Here is a 21,530-nt window from a genome sequence, read left to right on the forward strand (position 1 = left end):
GCGGACGGTGGAGTGTATGAAACCTCAACAGCGCGTTCGGAGCGACGCGGAGCTGTCCGCGTCGCGGAGTTGTTGAGGTTTCATACATTTTGCCGTCCATCGCGGGCGTCCGCGTGGGTCGTCCGCGTCGCACTGAAAAGGCCCTTATAGGATCACTTTGTTGTCTGTCTGTCTGGTAGGTAGGTGGGTCTTATAGCACAAGTAAAAGAATAAATCCGAAAACAGAGAATTTGTGGTTAGATCATTAAAAAAAAATTAAAATGTGTTCACAAAAAAAAACATTTACTAAATCACATATAGATGGCGCTGTTGTCATTAAATTGCTGTGTTGCACATAAAAATATTAAAATATCCTGTACGATGCATACGGAACCCTTCCTTTGCGATTCCGACTCGCACTTGACCAGGTTTTTTTTAATACTTATTGTTTGAAGAATCAGCTTTTTAAAGCTCTTCGCATGTTAACTTAGTCATATTTAACTTGTGATTCCGCCTTCACAGTATCAATATTGAATCTGCTTAGACTACGCGGGTATTGGTCCACGCATTGCCGCACAAGGAAAATAATATGATTTCTACTGGACGTCAGGGTTTGGTTTCGCCAGCCAGCTCCAGCTGAATTGCTAAAAGATTCGGGCTTTATTTACCCGTATTTCATTTTCGCAATTACGGGTTTCTGAATTATCATATACTGAAATACGGGGTATCCCGTAAAATACGGGGCATCTGGCAATCCTACGTTGAACTCGTCATTCAAGAACTGTTGAGAGACAAATTGCAGTTATGAGTACGATACTGTTTGAATGATTAGAGAATAAGAGCTCTGATTTCAGTAGTCTAGTAGCAGTTATTTCAAACTGGTCAACTTAATTGGATTCGAGTGGTTCAACATAATGTTAGAATGACCTCAGATTATGTCAAGAATAGTGTCTTTGTTCAGTTATCATGGGACGGTTCAACATGAGCGCGGGTTTCGTTTAAGGTGCACGATACGGGTCTACCCACGAAATTCAAATTTAATTCAGTCATAGTCATATCAGTCAGTCATAATACTGAGTTTGACGTGAGTTACGCACAAATTAGTCGATACTCTGACTAATTTTTTAAACTGGACACTTTCAAGTAAAGATTTTTATATAAACCTGTGGAGATGATACTGCAATTGGCGCTATTAGAATGCCATAAGCCTGCTTTGTCATATTAGTTTATAAATTGCGAAAAACCAAATTCAGTTTGAATTTCGCGGGTAGATCCTTGTAGTGTTAAAACCTTAAGGCAATTGTGCAAATTATTTTATATTATCTCTTAATTTATTTTGATTGTCGACGATGCTACACGCATCTCGGAGAACAATATAATAATGTTAAGTAATTTGTAAGATAGTTTCAGACGTTTATAATAGTATAATAATAATATATAAACCCGTTTTGTCACTGAAAGCATCACAATTTTTCAAAATTTTGCTCAATAACAATATTTTTGGTCTTTAAAAAAAATATACTTCAAACAACACAATTCTGCCCAAGTCTCAGGCAATATATTTATGATGTGACAATTAATTATAAGTTTAATATGATCTCTGACAAGTAAATTAAGTTATATTAGTCGTTAGAGATAGATTTAAATTTGGTTTAGGTAACAAGTTTTAAATTTCGTACGTTTTAATGTATACATACTTTCGCCTATTTTCAAATGTATGTCACAATGGTAAATGCCTTGAAAATGCTAATGCGTTGCTTTGAAAATCAAATTTTCATTGAAAACGAGGAAGTTTTTTCGATGCATTTCGTTGAGTGCCAGAAACTTTGTATTATTCTCTCTCCCTTGGGAGAAAAGTACAAAGAATCTTAACAAGAGACAGAAAAATCTGCAACCCGATTACTCTTAAAATAACACTCGTGAGTGTACATTACACAAAACATTTTTCTTTCCTTTACGTAGTCGGGTAAAAATGTAGTCTTTCAACCAAAAGCAACTTAGTGTTAAATAAATACAAATACTCAAGCGAGATTTTGTTACCCCTTCGAGTAACAAAATTGTTATTGCCAGTTTTAATATAATAAATAAATAGGGATGATATGATTTTGTCGATATAGGCGATTCTGAATTTTGATGTTTTTCTCTTAAACTAAATTAAGAGTATCTGCATCTTATTCTTTTTAATATTGTTAAAAAAGGACGGAAATTGATTTTTAAATTAAGACTATTTTAGTGCTACTCCACCAATTTAAACACTGGTCATTGGTCAAGATTGGCACCTAAAGTCACGAGGTTTGACAGTTTTAAATTAAGTTTGTCAGTCCTTTTCTCATTTCATATATTAGTAAGAGAAAGATGGGAACTCAAAAATTTAGTTGCGATCAGAATCCAGTAATATATAGAGTCCGTTTTTCCTTAGTTTGCTTAAAAGGTAAAATTCGTATGATAATTTTACCGGCACCAACGGCGATGGCCGAAGTTCTTGAGTGGAGACCGCGTATAAGCAAGCGTAGAGTGGGACGCCCTCCAGCACGATGGACCGACGATATAAAGAGGTTGGCGGGAGGTGGCTGGATGAGGAAGACTGAGGACCGGGTGTGGTGGCGCTCTTTAGAGAAGGCCTATGTCCAGCTGTGGACGTCCACAGGCTGATGATAATAATGATGATAGTGATAATTTTATTGTCAGTTCGCGGTAGCAAGATCGTATTAGTACGCTTCTTACGCATTTCAGCGAGATGCTACTTTATTTTTTTATAAAAAATAGCGAGCAAACGAGCAGGTGGGTCACATGATATTAAGTGATTACCACCGCCCATGAACATTTGCAGCACCAAAGGTATCGCCGCGGCGCCGATGCGTTGCCGGCCTTTCAGGAAGCTACTTGTATACCTTTTAAGTAAACTAAGGAAAACTAAATTATACGTATCGAGTATCAGTCACAACCCTAATGATAGATTAAATATTATTTTACAATAATTATTACAAAGACATTGAGTATTTGTGTTTTGTGTCATAGTTCAATATAACAAGGGCTAACGTAAGTTGTTGTATAGTGGATTATTTTATTTTGTATGATTTATCAACGTTTGTTTTTAATTGGTTGTCCAAAATACTGTGTTTACTTTGGAATGGAAAATTTCAATATGTCAAACCGCAGTCCCTTAAATAAAGTACAAATTATTTTCATGTCTGTTTAGGTTGGGACCGCGGTGGAATACTTAAAAGACATTCATTTTCATTGCATTTCATTATAAAAATTTCTTCATTTGATAGGTTTTTACATTAGGGATAGTCAACGAGAGCCATTTAGTTACTAATTTTCTTTAAACGAATGTACGTATGTTAAATTTTCAAAAATAAAATCCATTGCATTTTTAATTGGAAATTCAAAGTTAATTGAATGCGAAACGTAATTCTGAATTTTAATTAATTTCAAATTCCATTCATTTTTTATTTCCATAAAATAGATGTTTAACATATTCAGGCCCAGGGTTATGCAATAGATTTTATTACTGAAAAATATTTTGTACATAGAAATTCGTGAAAGAAATTAGTACTTAGTGTGGTAAATGACGATAATTTTCGCCTTATGTTTCGGTGTTGGGACACTGAGCAGGTCTGACTAGAGTCTAGATAACTATGAAATTATAAATGAATTTTTCAACTTGGACAAATAAATAAATAATAAGAGAAGACTAATTTTATAAGGCGTTGCGCGCTTTGTGTTTTCTTTATTAATTAATCATTACGAGGTGTTTCGATTTTATTTTATAATACGACTTGTTTTCTAAAGCGTTTTGACTTAGTTCTTGAATTTATGAAATGTGTTTACGTGTAGTCTCTTGAACGAACGCTTGAATTACCCGCAATTTATTCGAAATCTTTTTTTGCGAGTCGTCCCTGAGTAAATTTTCAAGTTAAAAAAAGTTACATCGGAGTTTCTTTAGTCTTAACTTTACTACATAAGGAGTAGCTTCAAAATGTTTAAACATTAGCTCGTGTTAGGGTTGCCGTCAGTTGCCATTAATTCATTTAATTATGGGTATTGGTAGCCATATACAACCTAATGCAAAATACCCCCAAATTCAATTAATTTACGAATACTTGACCGAAAATTTTGCATTTTTGGGTCAAATATTTGTCAGTGTGGTTCACAAGACCTTCGTTTTTGAGATTACACTTTAAAATATTTGAAATTTTATTGTTTAAAAATTTTCTATTCGGATGTTGTTATGTGCCAAATTAGACTGTACTGGAAAAATGCGAAATTAACTTTTAATTACGACAGAGTGGAAACGGTACTACGAATATCATTAGTGCGTAATGAATGTAAAATTCAGAATATTGTGTAATTGAACAAATTGCATGCAAATTGCGAAGTTCAAAATACATAATATTGAACTGAATTGAATGAAAAATGTAAAATATTTTTAATTGAATTGAATCCAAACTGACGATTGGAAAATTCAATATGTATTCTCTCTCTTAATTGTATTGAAAACAATATAGCACTAGTGATGTTCGAAGTATAGTTGTTCTATTTCATGAAGACCGCTCAGCCTTGGTCGTAGTATGTGTACAGATAAGTATTTGAGCATTTGTGCGCGTAAAGCGGAATTTACATTACGAAACGAGTGGAGAATGGAGTGGAGAATGAATTAGTTTCACGACATTCATTTCATTATCTTGCACGTGTAAACGTCTAATTTCATAATTCATGCATTGCGAAATTAGACGTTTACACGTGCAATTGATAATGAAATTCATGTCGTGAAACTAATTTCGCAATAAAAATTCCGCTTAATATAAACTGCATTGCGTTCGAGACTTGCTACGCACACTGTAACAACGTACGTGTGTACAACGTACGTACACTCACACACACATAATAGCCAAACGGTCTTCATGAAATAGACCTGTAAAACAATACTTACATACTGTTAAAGTAGGTATTTCGCAGTATTTCCGTACACTCGCCAAATAACGTGTGGACATGACGGGCTCTGAAGTTGTTCTTGTCTTTGTAGAAAGAAAGAGATTGTATTCGAAACTTTGGACGCGGAAATAGAAGCACACTACGTTCTTATAATTTATTTTAATATATTCTCTTTAACACCTGTGATGTATTAAATATGATCTCAGTACATAATTTAACTGTATGCAATTTGTCATTATATATTTTTGTTTGTTTAAAAATAGTTGTTAGCTGACCAAGCGTTACGAAGCTTGAGTGGCAACAAGAAAAAGAAAAAAAAACAGTATCCCTAGCTTTTTTGGTTTAAGCATATGAGAAATAATTTAATACATCAAAAAATATTATAATTTTATTTTTGTTAATATATAAATTTTTCTTAATTAACGTACCTACTACGGTTTGTGTTGGTTTCGACTGAATGTTTTTAAGTCTTTTAGTGTGCGTTTCCGTAACACTGTACATAATGTGCACATACGTGTAATTTATTGAATGGCGGAAAGTGTGCGCTAATCGAGGCTAATTATTCGCTTAAGGACTTTGATGTAATCTGTCAATAATCGTAAAAAAACGTGGGTAACGTGGATGGAATCTTACAATAAGTTGAAAGCTTTAAACTTAAATTTACGTGGTATCGTAACATAAGTATCGTTACTTCAGTTGGGAGTATCGATACTTTTGTAACGTTACCGGTAACTATAGTTTTTTTCTCCACACCTTGTATGTGAAACGTAGATACTGCTGTTTCCTTCTATACTAAATTTAGAGTATCTGCATCTTTTTCATTTTAATATTGCTAAAAAGGACGGAAAGTTAATTTAAAATTTAAAAACAAAATAGTGCACTCTACTCGTAAAAATAGGCTCACGATGGCATCTAAATTCACGAGGTTTGACAGTTCTAAATTAATTGTCTGTCCTTTTCTGATAACATTGGTGAGAAAAAGATGCGAATACATACTCTCAAATTTATTTCCTATTAAAATCACTACCATTGACAGTTTATTTCGCAGTCCTTTAGCGCCAAGTTGGCTCGCAGTCGAAAACTTGTAAGGGATACACAAAAAAAAAATGTAAAACGTATCTGTTATTGAAGCTCTAGAGGCAAAGATGTAAACCCCAGTGCCAAAAAGGTACATACAATTAAATATGTTAACAGTTTATATACAAAAAATTTTTGAGAATATACCATAGAGATCCCTTTCCAATAACTTTCTGTATAATTTAAAATTATAACCCTCTATATGTATAACTAAGTCGTCCGATAGCCGGAAGACTGTCGTCCGATAGCCGGAAGACTGTCGTCCGATAGTCGGGAGACTGTTGTCCGACTCCGACATGCAACAAGTGGAATTCTGTTTTTCGGCAAAATGTTTTCTAATTATACCTAAACTTATAATATTCAAACTGTATCTGGGTGTATCATAATATGTATAATACATAAAACTTAAAATTAGTTTTAAAAGAAACTTACTTCATACGATATCCTGTTGTTTTCTTTATCACCTTAGAATAATGTGCCTTTTATAACCTTTTGAAAATCATTTAGGTATAATATTACAAATGCGAAAGAGTGTCTGTCTGCTACCTTTTCACGGCCCAACAGTTTAACCAATTTCGATGAAATTGCGTACAAAGTTGGCTTACGTCCCGGGGACGGACTTTTTATCCCGGAAAATCAGAGAGTTCCCACATGATTCTTAAAGGTCCAGCCGCTTAGCAGATTTATATGGGTACAGACTACAGGAGTAGCTGGCATCCCGGAAATTGACACATATGGGACTTTTTATCCCGGAAAAGCAGTTTCCACGGGATTTTTTAAAAACCTAAATCCACGCGGGCGAAGCTGCGGGCATCATCTAGCGAATAATAGTCTCTCCGGAATGCCGCGCCTAACGAAAAGAGAGAAACATAAATCGAGTTACCTACCTAGGTAGGTATATGGCCGAAATTCATATTCAATTTATATGTAACCTGTCGATAGATAACATTTTGATTAATAACAACGTAGCAATTATCGACCGATTGCATTTATTAATTTCGGCCATTAGAAAGTTAAGGCTAAGCAAACCTTAGTAGGTACCAGAACAAAATATAAAATAGGTAAGGACTTTCTTCAGCTGCTTTATCCGAGTGACGAGTCTTCGATGTTCCAGAGAGTATATGACCGGGAAGTACCTATCCAGTAAATATGATACCTACGACGAAATCCCAGTAAGTATTATTATAGATGAACTAGTTAGGCTAAGGTACAAGTATTTTTTTTAAACTGATAACTTTAGCACAAAGTAGACCTTAGCGCCCCTTTTTATAGCCTGAGAACTAGCTCAGATGTTATAGTTAGGCACCTCCTTATGCAACGCAAAATATCGCATCAAAATTGGTCCAGTAGACTATCAGTCCCCGGCACAATAGGTACCTACCTAGTAGGTTTTTTCGAAAATTAATTTAATTAGAGAGACATCTACCCTTGCAGCGCCTCTTTGTTCGCGGTAGTGCAGCGTGTGAAAAACCACAACATGAAAAGAGCGTTTTCATAATATACTTAAAATCTGATCGACGACTTGCGAACTTTACTGCGGTTTTGGTGGTTATGTCACATAGGCTACAGGTACAATGCCTAGGTATTTCTTTTGTACATTATAAGGGCATTAGTAACAAGTGTAAATTAAAAATGTTTAACACCCCCGACAAATGAAGGTTACAGTAACTAGAAAAGAGCTGATAACTTTCAAATGGCTGAACCGATTTTCTTGGATTATAGCTAAGAACACTCGATCAAGCCAACTTTCAAACAAAAACAACTAAACTAAAATCGATTCATTAGTTTAGGAGTTACGATGCCACAGACAGATACACACACTTATAACACCCCTCTTTTTGGGTCGGGGTTTAAAAATAAAACGAATCATTGGATGCTCGTATGAAAATGTTTATTGATATCACAATCAAGTCTACACAGCTACCGATACCCATTATAATTCGTGTGCACGGCGAGTATAGATAGATGATAATAGAATAATTTTACCATTTAGTACACCGAACGCCACAACACATCGCTTCTCTACCATGCAACCATACATCGTCTATTTAACCATACATTCATTAAAAAACTGACTAGGTAGGTATTTTTGAATTGCAATAAATTCTGTGGCGTGCTTATACATATAAAAATGTTTGGTAAATTCTAAAACTCTAACGTATCGAGCTACGTGTCCACAATTGTAGTGAAAGTAACACCTAAATTTGAATAGAAAATTGCCTACCAACTAGTCAGTACAATTATTATATTTTGATTTGAGTTTACGGAAATCCAGGAAATGAGTAATTATTAAGACGGAAAAATATAGGTAGTTAGTAAAGTAAGTAGATGTATCATATCAGTGCAAATTGCTACTCCAAATAAGTAAACTTAATGAAAACAATTGAATTTATACTTACACGCTTAGGGTGAGCACAAACGGTAAGACAGAAACATCGAATTTTGCGTTCTAGACTTATTCTAGGTGTATTTGATAAGTAGAACATGTAGGAAAAATTACAGTGTGTACTCAGCCTAAATGTGTATAAAATTAGTGGGCATATAAACAGGTTATTATAATTAGTTACATAGAAGAAAGAACAGAGCATTTACGTATACAAAAAGATTGCAGCAAATTAGAAGTTATTGTCATTAAAACACTTCAGAACCAACAGGCGACATTAAACACGAAGTATTCTTTAATTTAATTAAGTTTACAATGCGTCGGACAATGAAAAACTATGTCCGAAGACTTGTAATAAAATAACTAATTATATTATAATTATGTACACTAACTATATTAATAGAGTATTACACTTAGGCACATCAATTTTTTTTTTATAAAATTACGATTTAATTCGAAAACGTGATCCTGTCACCGATATTCAACTATGCTACCACAAATCTAGTACATCCATGTGATTAAGTATATAAATAAGTCATTAGATTGTGAGGTTAGGTTTTTAATTTAAAGTTATTCGAATTCGATATAACCACAAAAACGATGCAAATTATGAAGTTCTGATTCATGAGTATCTAATACAACATTTAACGTTTTGAAACAATGCATCATGCAACTTCTTTCTCTTATATAATACTAGTATATAAGAAAAGAGCTTAAAGCGTCGGGGAGAGAGGGATGTGTGATAAATTTGTACTTTAAATGTCCCTCTCGAACCCTCAGTGCTAAACCGTAGCGTACGATTTACGAATAACGTCTATAACATTTGTGTTTCAAGATATATTATTATAATTACCCTCTAATTTGGTCGTAGACCTACATTTACTGAATCTATTCTAGCATAAATAGGTGTAGTATAGGTATTATCTTATTCAAATGTCAAAAATGCAGATTCACGCGATCCGCTAACTTCACTTACAAATCCGCTCAGTTACATTATCACATCTGTGAGTGAAATTAGCGAGTGAAGCCATACCTGTTAGCATTTGAATAAGGTAATAAGTTGATTGCGCGCTACCCCGCGCACAGATATAACATTAGACACAGATAGAAAAAACCTCACTGGACGCTAATAGGATTAATCTTAATGTATGTAATATGTAGAAGACAGCAAATATCGAATAATCTGGACATTTAAATCACATTTTATAGAAATAATTCTTTCTAAACACCTAACTAGAACTGGCGCCGTTATATCCGACAGCGTAAGCCACAACGGGATTCGATACAATATAGAACAATTTTTAAAAAGTTATTATTAATTTTCGATACACACAATTGAAATATACCTAAAATTTCAAATAAACAGCTAAGTAGGTAAGTACTTAGCTAAATAGTACGAAAAATCTTTCTGTTGCAAAAAGCCTTATTTTCATATGAGGTTTTAATTTTTATACGATAATGAATCAAAATATAGAATTAGCTAATATAAAATCGATTAGAAAGTAGGTTCATTTATAGTTTACCGCCAATTTAGGTACTCAAAACTAGAACTTAAATTTTTTAGTGCAGTATTTTACCTAGAACTCAAAACTAAGATTTTTTATCGTAGGTTATCTAATACACAAGTTCCCGTTGTTTTTCGCAAAAATACCTATAATAATTACGTTAAACCAATAAAAGATGATTTAATATACTTAAGTAGGTACGTCAGCTACGCGATAACCACTACACCCACAGCGTTTATAAAACTTTGATAAGTTAACTAAGACAAAAAGCTGTCTACGCTAGTACGTCACTGATATCATTTTTGGTGCAGTGATTTGGATGCTGCGGAGTTGCTACTTGCTCGGCTCAACGATATCTGTACTTGTGGGTAGGTATCTAAAACGCAAAAAATGTTAGTTACTTTTCAAGATTCAACCATTGATCGGATTTTGGTGTTTGGCACAGAGAGGCATTTGTTAATCTAGAAATATATACTTATCCGAGTAGAAAAAATACTATATAATTTGAATTGTTAGAAATGATATAAGATTTATTGAAGGTAGTTAAAATCTACATTCGACTCATTCGTTGTCATACAATCGATTACGAGGTCATTTTAAAAGATTGCATAAATAGGGGTGTTTTGATGGTTTTTATTTGAGTCTCCCTCCGACACGATTATTGAATACCTTTGGTGTTTTGATCGTGACTTCGGTAATTAGATGTTCGCACTCTATTTAAACAATTTGTTTTGTCATTACTTTAATTTAGGTTAAATCCCTCGGAAAACCTGTGTCCTTCACGCATGTTTTGGGAGGACTTTCCAACTATTCGTTAAATATATTTCAATAATACCTACCTAGGTAACTAGGTACCTATTTTTCTGTATGACTCCTTATAGAGTGGAATTTAAAAAACAAAATTAAAAAACAGTAATCAATATTAAAATTAAGTTTTTCTGTTAACAGTACGTAATTTCCGTTTTTTTTACTATAAATGAATAAGGTAAGTAGATCGGATAGATTATTATCAATTACTTATTAGGTAGATATATATCTCATTTGGAATAATAAAATTACTACGCTGGTAGTTGACCAGAAAAGTAGCAATTTAATTTGATTATGTTTTCTCACACTTCATCACTGCAAGACTTCTAGCGGGACTTCGTCTGTGTTGGTATTAGCTGGCGGGCGTGTTCTGCCTTTTTGGAGTGTTTTTTTTGTTAAAACTGACTGGAAAGCGCTCTAAGGGGATGCCGTGCGTGTGACGGCGAGCGCCGGCATGGACGGGGTCCATACTTGTATAGTTTAACTAACTTTTTACAAATAACTACAAACTTGACATTAGCTAATCTTTGTAAAGCCAAACGAGAGGGGAGAGGGGGGCTTCTAGGGGCCATTTTTCCCAGCATCCAAATCATCGCATTTCTTAAATCACCTACAGCCCTAATCTCTCTATAAGCTCTATATAAATATAAAATACTTAAAGGTCTAGTTGTACTTACCTATTTAAAAAGTTGGTTTCTGTGTCGAAATACAAGTCGCAGTTAAAATGAAATAGTTAAATAGTACCTCAATATATAATATTATAATAATTAATTATATAGCAGTCCAGCTGTCTGTCTGTCGTACCTACGCGATAGGAGGTACGATACATGGACGGCAAAATATTTTGGTAAAACAGACTTATGATGCCATTTAAGTTTTAACACTTACGATTATTTAACTAACAACGTGGAAAGCATTGGAAAAGATTTATCGTGTCGTATTAAAAGATTATGTAAACTCGTATTTAGAAAAAGTTATGAGTATAGATAAACCTTAAAATTTACATTACCAGAGCGTATTTTAATCTTTAATGTATGACAAACTGGACCGCGCAGTATTTCTATTGGCTACAGTACACATTGAACCCATGTGTTGGCGAACATACACGCTGTTTACGAATTGCGCCATGATCAGAGTTCAAGGTGTTCGGCTAAAATCGGACTCTGTCCAGCTTTTGATAGGATAGTTCAGTGTAACACGGCACCTGCAGATGGAGCGAAGCAATGCGAACTAAGCCGACCTTTTTGCAATTTTTTAAAAAAAATGAATTTTAGCCATGTTAATCATGACTAATACTCCCCTTTTCTCGCCAATTAAGCGCGAAGCTTGTGCCAGGAGTGGGTACGACAATAGTGCAACGGGTAACCGCCGACCTTTCGGAATTCAGTCCGGTCCTCAACCGTTGAGCTATAGAGGCTTAAATTAATTACAATCATCATGATCAACCCATCGCCGGCCCACTACTGATCACGGGTCTCGTTCGCCAGAGTGAGAATGGCTTGGGCTATAGTTCGCCGACTGCGTTAGGCCAATGTGTACTGTGCTCTTAACACGTTACAAGTTACGTTCTACTGACAAAATCACATTCATATTTATAGACAGTGTAAAAATAATGTTTATAAACATTGGCCTATGTCCTATGAGATATAATAATCATTAGAATTCATTGTACTTCATCTAGTTGAAAGCTTAATCTTATTATCACACATATCTATTATGTAGATATAGAACGTCGAATATAATATAAAAGTTAACACTAAAATGTGCTAAGAGCTGATGGAAAGTTAGGAGGAGGTGCTTGATCCATTGATAAAAGCTTCTATTGTCTACATTCCATGAGCATAGTAATAGAATATTGCAATTTTGTAAATGATTTTAATTGTTTTATTAAACAACTTTCTTATTTATCGCATGTTTAATTTTTAATTTAAATAATAATGTTTAGTTGAATATAATTAAAAACATATTCGTGAATCAGTTCGTGATACAATATTTATTAAATTAATTGCAACTCCCAATAAATGGCATGTTAATCTCATAGGAGACATTGGCAAGTCTAGGTACTTTCTGTACTATAGGTACCTAATAGATTTCTGTATTGTACTGCAGTTAGTAGGTACCTAATATAGACAAATCACTGATTTAGGAAAAAGACTCGTGAGAAAAAGCTACACAAATCAGCTCTTCATCATTTTATCAAGGACCTCCTATAAACGCAACAACAGCTCTCCAGCGAATAGAGCCTAAGAGCAGCAGCAAACACTAGTAATGTGGAGTCAGACTTGTAAATTGTAATCACCAGACAAAATTTATTTTAATTTGTGCGACTAACCGTCACTGTGAAGATATCTAATGAATTAAGTATTGAATCTTAACATTTACCAGCGATTTTTATCATTTTTCAGGTTCCTTTATTTCGAACCAATTTTGAACGTAAAAAATTAATAAAGTAGGTAGATACTTATTTTAATTTTGGTTTAGTGATTTCGGTAGTCGTAGGTACCTATCATTAAACTAATTAGTTTAGAAACAATTAAACAGACCTAAATTTTCAGAAATAACAATTTAGAAACGATTAAATCGCCTTTAATTTACGTTTAAAATATTTTTATTTAAGTAGGTTTTAAAAAACTATTTAAAGTGCAGTGTAAATCCAGTCATCCACTAGTGATTTAATTTATTGTGTGGGTTTTATGTATTATTATACAAACATCTAAGACGATTTTGAGGAAATTCTTATACCCTCTAGTGGACATAGGGCGTAGAACCTCAGTTTCCTTGAATTCAGGAGAGCAGGTTCTATATAAATAACTGCGAACAACTAGGACCATCTTTCTAACAACAGCTGCCTCTAATATAAGCACATATTATTAAGTAAATATATAACATTCAGTCGATATATCAAGGTAGGTACATTACAAAATTTGTATCATAAGTGGTCAAATTGGAATTATTATAAATCTTACTCATAAGTTATACCACTTTATTATAATTATACTTACCTACTGTTTCTCTAACGAAGAACTATATTTTTGATCAATTACTACAATATGCATACCCAATCGTATTTTACACTAAGTATTATAAATAGACAGATATACATATTAAACAGCCACGATTTTTGTCAAATTCTTACTTTCGCTTAAACGTTAACAATTTATGGAGATAATTAGTTTCAGAATTAGGTAAAAAATTCCATTAAAAACCTTACTGTTATTATTCTAAAGATTCCAATAATTTAGAGATATTGTTTAAATCGATTGTAAAAAGTAATATGTAGGTTCCAATATCTACTTTCCTTCGACACTATTCCATTAATCACATAGTGAAGCAAGAGTTTTATTTAGATAATAATGCGGTGGGTTCCTAGATCTTCCGCATACCTGTAAAACTAATTATTACCTACACAATTGATTAACAATTCTGAATATCGATTAGGTAATCGAAATACCTATTGATTGAAAAGCGATATCCCCCATAACGACCACAACTAATAAATCTGTTAAATCAATTTTGATGAAATTTATATGAGCAGTAAGGTCTTTCATTTAATTTAAAACTGCTCTTATTCGATAGTTCACGATTATCGATTATTTATCATTATTTTCCGACATACTAGTTTGGTTACAACCGTCACGTAAGACAGTAGACATTGGCTCATTACTATATAATACTTATAGATGTTTCTACTGATTCTTTGTACCTATTGCACTTACAAAATGGGTATTATTTTATTATTTAAAACATTTATTTTAAACAAACACTAGAACGATACCACCTATCCATGCAGAATATTCTAGAACTATAGAAAACGTTAACTATATTCCACTAATGGTCAAAGAGCTGATAGGAAATTTTTAGGTGATGCTTGATTTAAAATGAAATCGCGCATAACTGTTTCGCTGTGTAGTGATGGAATTCTGATTTATTTTTTTCCTGTAAATCACTAACTAAAATCTCATTTTTTGTATAAAATTGTCTAGTAGGTACGTAGGTGCTGTACTGAACATGTCAAATTTCTAAAGGGCGATGTAGGCATTGAGTAGATTTGTAATTGTTACATTGGATACGATTAAAAATGTCTTGCAGACTGTCATGAAATTCTCAAATTACAAATTTCCCGTGTCCGGTCTTTTCTGTGGTTACCTACCTACTGTAACTGACAGTAGAAATTAGAAGTACTATTTTACAAACTTACAGCGTTTATCAAGCACCTCTTAAAAATTTACCACCATCTCCCCGGCTATAATAAGGGGCGAACGAAAATGTCTACTAAGAGGCAAATAATAAGAATGATTATTGTCTGACACTGGGTTATTGTCGAGACAGCAGCTCGGGCGACGTCGCCTCTATTGACTACAAGGGCCTCGCGGGCTCCGGCCGCGGCCATGCGACCTTAGCCTCTATAACAATGTGATAAGGTACAAAAATGCGCAATTCATTTTCACTACTAGAATGCACACAGACTAAAGGAAAACATAGACACTCGCGAACACATCCATTCAAGAAAGTATCAGTTATAATTATTGTTATGTAGCGTCACTAAAAGCGTTTCTCTAAGCATGATTCATATTCTGGTGCATCTATTAGTCTATTTTTCCTTTAATCTGAGTGAAATACCATGGTCCTATTAATGGGAAAAAATTAAATCAGTGCTATTTATTTTGAAATCAAATCGTCCAAATTGAGGATATTCTTTGAAAGAATATAAACTTTTAATCGTACAGAGGCACCCACACGCGTAACTCTTCAGAGTTAGGTACATATTTTGAAAATTAGAGAATAGTATTGAAAATTGGAATTTTAAGAGATCTTTAATTCTTGTAGATATGCAGGCAACAGTTTAGAAATCTACTTACGACTCTTATGAGGCTCCTAATTTTTTGATAAGAAAGCTCGCGTGTGGAGTAACTTGTTATAATGTTTTTCTATCTTTGCGTGTTGTTGGACCACGGCAATGCTAAAATATAGTGTTCAAACTTCAGTTACTACATGACAGGTCCACATGTAAAAAAAAAACAAAAACTAAATGTAACGAAAAGGAAACGGGGTGCGAAAATAAAAGTAAAGTAAAAAGGGGTATCTGGATGTTTATTTACAATTCTCTCATAATAACTATGTGATTATAAAATGAAGAAAAAATAACCTTAAGCAACATTTCAGTGCTATTCCCCTGATCACCAAAAAAATATGTTAATGGTTCCACCCGCCTGCGGACGCAAGCGCCTACAAACTAAAATTAATCATTAAAATACCCATTATCGTATATAGTTAGCTTTCAGCTTGTACCGAAGGTACAGTTACAAATAATTGTTACAAGAAATCAAAAGAAAACCTAAGTCTATAACAGTTTCACCGGCGCAAACTAAAAATTATAGTAGTTTCATACAATCACAGTGAAAATCGATAATTATAACCCAAATGTGCGTTGGGGGATGTGATAAACAAACTTAAGCTAACAATAATAATAATTAAAAAACCTAGCGTTTGAATATACATTGTGAATAATTATACAACTTACAAATAGCAAATAGGTATTTGTACATTATATCGGTCGTTATAACATTATCGGGTACTTGGCTTATTCATTCCATTGCAAACAAAAATTCAATGTACCTACTAAATTATTAATAACTGAGAATAAAGCTCTAAAGTTATATTAATATTAGGTAGAAACGTCAATACTGATTAGAGACGTCAGTTCTGTTTTCGACGCAATCTTTGTACGGTGTAAGAAAGAGAGAAAGATACTTTGATTTGACATTTAACTAGGCTCAAATAATGAAACAAAAACTAAAGGTGGTGCTTTCCTTTTTTAAAATGTATATTGTGGAAAAAGATGGTGTTAATTTTAATACTTCAGTATAGTCTACAGAATTGAATTAGTTAATCATTTATCTTTTAATAATAGTATATTCTACAATCTTAACATGTCAAGACTATTTACAAGGAAAAGTAATCATATTGTCAAGTACCTTATCAGTAATAATTGTCAACATTTAACATCAAAAGGAGATTAGGAGTAAACTACGGTGAAACTAAGGTGAAACGAATTATTAAAACATCTAAAACTAAATATACATATACCGGGGCATCGTTAGGTACAACTGATTATTATTTGCGAACGCATTTTTTTCTAAAATTTATTGCAACAACCCAAATTTACAATCAGTTTTTTTTTAAATAATATACTACGATCGAATAAAATCACAGAATCGATGGACAGATTGTATTGGTGTTGTACCTGGTACATTATACCATTTTCTATTTGACATAAGCCCACCTGTCAAGTTTTTATTTAAGACTGTCAAGAATCCTTTTAAAAGTTGCGAAATTAATAACATATTACCGCGTTGACAACAGCAAAATTGAATCAAATAATAGCAAAACTACACTGAGTAAATCTTTATCGCTAATCAAACAACACTATTCTGTCAAATAGAAAATGTGTAGTATAATGGACAAAGTATAGTACCTATAGTTCCTTTTCAAATGACCTAGTGCCCATATTAACCTTGCCAATATGCCCCATTTGATAACTTATACAATATAATAGTAAATAGTAAGGCAATAATGAAATCACGTTTAAAAACCAAATAAGCAGCATCTTTACAAACTAGAAAAGAAAAGTACACACTAACATTCCAATTTTAATTATTACGCTTATAAATAAAATAAACCCCAAAAATCCGAAATGAAACTGCTACTAAAAACTTAATAACGACGCGAAATATGATATCTGACTATAACAATTTATTATTTAGGTTGAAAGCGATTGTTAAAATAACACCAAAGAAAGAGTACCTTCTCTTTTAACTGTAAACTAAGTAAAAGCAAAAATAAAAAAAACATTATTAGATCTCTAACATTTATAACTTGAAATCCGATCTCATTGAAATAAATCAATACAAAATCGGCAAATAGTTCTACAACTGACCACTAGAGTGGAAACACTGTTATTCACTAGCAATCCAATGTTTTTTTCTAATAATAATAGTTTTTCTTCAGTGCCAAATATGGGACTTTTTAACAAAAATATGTGTAATTGTAATATGTTGTAAAGTCCCATAATTGGCACTGAAGCAAAACTAAAGGAATACCTAAAGAATTTATATAGAAAATGTTAAATGTTTATAATAAAAGTTAGAAGCAAATTGACTAAAATTGTAGTAAAAAAAAAATCTGTCATCTGAGTATGAATGTCTACATTTTTGTACACTCATTTTGATACGAAAAAAAATACTGTTAAGTCAAATATCGTATTTCGCGATAAAAAATAAAGCGATCTGTTCACGCCAAGATGTCGGGGGCCCGAGTATGAGTAATAGTTATTAGGTATAATAATATTGAGAGATCATTGACTAAACTCTTCTAAGAGGAATCTCGCTACTATAGGTACAATACATTCATTAGTACATCATTACGGTATGCATCTTTGTCGACATTTTTGTACCCAAATACGTTTTGAACCTGCTAATTTGCACTCACAATCTTTTTTTGTGAGATTAAACAAAATATAGTGCCATACATTTTGAGAACGCTCTAGCCATTAATCTATGGCTGAAATCTATAAAGCGTATCTACTTTGACTGCTCGGACTAAGTCAGCGTTAAAACGAGACAGATCGATGTGATCGTTATAACGTTGTCTCGTTTTAACAGTGTCTTAAGTCTGAACAAAATCAAAGTGCGCTCTATAGTTTTTTTTTTAAAGAATATTAGCCATGCTAATCATGACTAATACTCCCAATTAAGCGTAAAGCTTGTGCCAGGAGTGGGTACGATAATAGTGCAACGGGGTTTGAACCGCCGACCTTTCGGAATTCAGTCCGCACCTCAACCGTTGAGCTATCGAGGCTCTATAGATATAAGCCTATGATTGTGTCAACTGTCATGTCCAAAGTACGATTTTAGTTTTTAATCTAAGGTAAATTGTCCTCAATCTAAGGTAAACCGTAATTTTGACACAACGATTGACACAGAGTAAATATGGCGAGTGTGATGTCAAAATGCATTATAACAAGAGTTTGGGTAAAATTCTGAAATCCATTTTTCTCAAAATAAACTAATCTGTTTCCAGTATGATCGATAGATTTCGTTTAATACAAACTTAATTTTTTTTGGTCTTTTTCGTACAAATAAATGAAAAGTAGATATTAATTTTATTGTCATAAAGATGCATTCCGTAATTGGTAATATGAACAGAAGCATTGTATCAGAATAGGTTAAAATTACCCAATTCATTATAGAAATTGTAGTAACGTGATGTCCAAAATGTATTCATATATGAGCTGACTATAAAAAAGGCTGAAAATTAGTTTGAAAAAATAAGTTAGAACCTTGGCAGCAAATTGATATCAGTAAAAGATTAAAAGATTAGTAATTAATTTTATATATGTGGCAATTTCACGTATTCTCAATACAATGCTCGAAAAACTAAAATGATTCAAAAAACCGTAAATCTACGAAAAAATCTACAAATGAATGAAACTAAACTATAAATTAATTATTGTCAGGCAGCAAAGCTAATGTACTAAAACACATTAAAAATAAAATATATATAAGTATAATTATATGTTGTCATACAAAAGAAATGAAAACTTTTGGTAGATGTTTTTTATCTAAGGTAGGCAGAGATAAAAAATTTACAAGGTACGATCTACTCTAGTCTCAACCTAGACTTTTTTAAATAAATTATTTAGCTCTTTTTATCCGCGAGTATATATTTACCAAATGGTAAAGCAACATGGGGCCTAATTTCATATGATATTTAAATCATTTACGTCCAAAGACAATCGAGAACTGTCAAAGATAGTGGCAATTAACTATACTGTATCTGATCAGAACTAAAGTCTGGATCGGGCCTAAATACCTCGACATGACCACACAATGGCTACAAAGTTAAACCATACTAATTAAACTCTTAAACTAATAAGCAAAACTATTCAATCGACATAACACCGCGAGCGAGCGAATCTTAACTGGTACAGTCGGCTTCGAAAATGACTTGCGTTAAACGAAATATAACTCTGCAAGCTACTAGATGATTATTTATTTTATAAAACATCCATAAAGAATAGAGAAAAATTACGTCATAATATAAATAAATAACGTAATAAAAAATACGATACTTCTAACTTTGATTTAGTAACCGTCCGAAATTATTTAAAAACGTACGAAGTAAAGAAATATGAATGAATATTTACAGAAATGTTAATTATGAGTAAAGTAGCAAGTATCGATTATTTAATTCATTATAGAGAATTGTAAAATAGCCGAAACAAGTCAAATCAATTAATGAAAACCCCCAATGAAAAAGAAAAATGAAATTCCATTAAATTAAAATATTTACGACGAGTTTATACGAACCGAAATCTGACGCCGACAGTACCAATAGTAGAAATATTTACTTGTACACTTATATACAAAATATTTATGGATAAAAATCACAAACAAAAATTAAAAAATTAATAAGTGGACCTGTCGATTATACGTGTTTATTATATTGGGAGTACCCAGGCATAGAACAATGTTGTTGAATATTTAGGCAAAAATATAACCTTTCTGCTTTCAATGTACGTGCCACTAAATACTGAAGGACAGCAGGCTATATTCCGTATTATATTCAGTTTGAATTTAGTTGTAAAACGAATTTTTAAAAAAAAAAAAAGAATATTAGCCACGTGAATCATGACTAACATTTCCCTTTCCCCTCCAACTAAACGTAAAGCTTGTGCTAGGAGTGGGTACGACAATAGTGCAACAGGTGGGATTGGAACGGGTGGTGGTTGTGGGTGGTTTTTGCGGATTTCAGTCCGCTCCTATAACCGTTGAGCTATTGAGGCTGATATATGAGAAAATATATGTATAAGGTATCATCAGGAATGAAGATTTGTTGGACAAATGGCATCAACTCCCGGTATACAAGGAAATAGGTCTGAGGCGATGGCGATAGGTCGGACATATTTTATGAAGAGACAGAAAATATTAAATGTGGGAGTGTGAAAGAGACAGAGAGCATTCATCTTGCTACACATCATGATTGCCTACTTGCTAAAATAAATAAAAAAAATTTTACGTTGTTCCTTGATTTGAGCAGTATTTTTAGCTATTATACGGAATATGCCTGCTGAACTTTCGACTAACTAAAATTGCAGTAGTAAAGTAAATTGCTTGCATATAAACTTCATTGATAAAGAACAATTAATTAATTAATTAATTAATAATATGTAATTAACAATTAATTTCGCTCTATCTACATGAATATACATGCGTATTACACACAATGTTATATTATTTTCATAAACCTATTTGTTTATCTTTATCTGTATGTATGTATGTACTAAATACTTTATAAAACTCTTAAATAACCATAATTTTTTTCGTTTCGTTTTATATTGAATCTACATCTATACAAATCCGCCACCGCACCCTACCTAAGGGTGTTAACACACACACATAATCCATATTAAATCGATAGTATTATATCAATATCGATTATATTATTATAGACAGTTACAAATCTATTGTTATGTGCTATTATATCAAGCCGATCAGATTGATTGAGCATTGATCAAGCATTGAGCGATGTAGAAACATCGATCGATGATGATATCGATTGATCAACGTCGATGTGAGCTTAAATTACTTAACTCGGCTTTTACGTTTTTCAACTTGAACCCAGAGTTCCCATTGATTAAGAATCGACACAATATCGATCGTGCAAGTGTGACAACACCCTAATATAATAATAACTATAATATCTACAAACTCCAGTTAATACGATTAAATACGTAATAATAAACACAGCATGTTTTTGTTTGTTTGTGTGATTAAACAGAC

The 21,530-nt window shown here is 32.9% G+C and overlaps 3 long non-coding RNA genes across 3 annotated transcripts; 2 read left to right on the plus strand and 1 right to left on the minus strand.

Moving 5' to 3' along the window:
- Positions 1 to 91: 91 nt before the first annotated feature.
- LOC123876199 lies at positions 92 to 12,300 on the minus strand. Its single transcript, XR_006798281.1, has 4 exons — positions 12,290 to 12,300; positions 10,738 to 10,745; positions 9,607 to 9,610; positions 92 to 143 (listed from the first exon to the last, which is right to left on the minus strand). It is a non-coding gene; the product is annotated as an uncharacterized LOC123876199 (long non-coding RNA).
- Positions 311 to 6,437, plus strand: LOC123876197. Its single transcript, XR_006798279.1, has 2 exons — positions 311 to 982; positions 1,276 to 6,437. It is a non-coding gene; the product is annotated as an uncharacterized LOC123876197 (long non-coding RNA).
- Positions 12,108 to 17,529, plus strand: LOC123876196. Its single transcript, XR_006798278.1, has 2 exons — positions 12,108 to 16,533; positions 16,565 to 17,529. It is a non-coding gene; the product is annotated as an uncharacterized LOC123876196 (long non-coding RNA).
- The last annotated feature ends 4,001 nt before the right edge of the window (positions 17,530 to 21,530 follow it).

Source organism: Maniola jurtina, chromosome 21 (genome assembly GCF_905333055.1).
Source record: "Maniola jurtina chromosome 21, ilManJurt1.1, whole genome shotgun sequence".
Classification (NCBI taxonomy): domain Eukaryota; kingdom Metazoa; phylum Arthropoda; class Insecta; order Lepidoptera; family Nymphalidae; genus Maniola; species Maniola jurtina.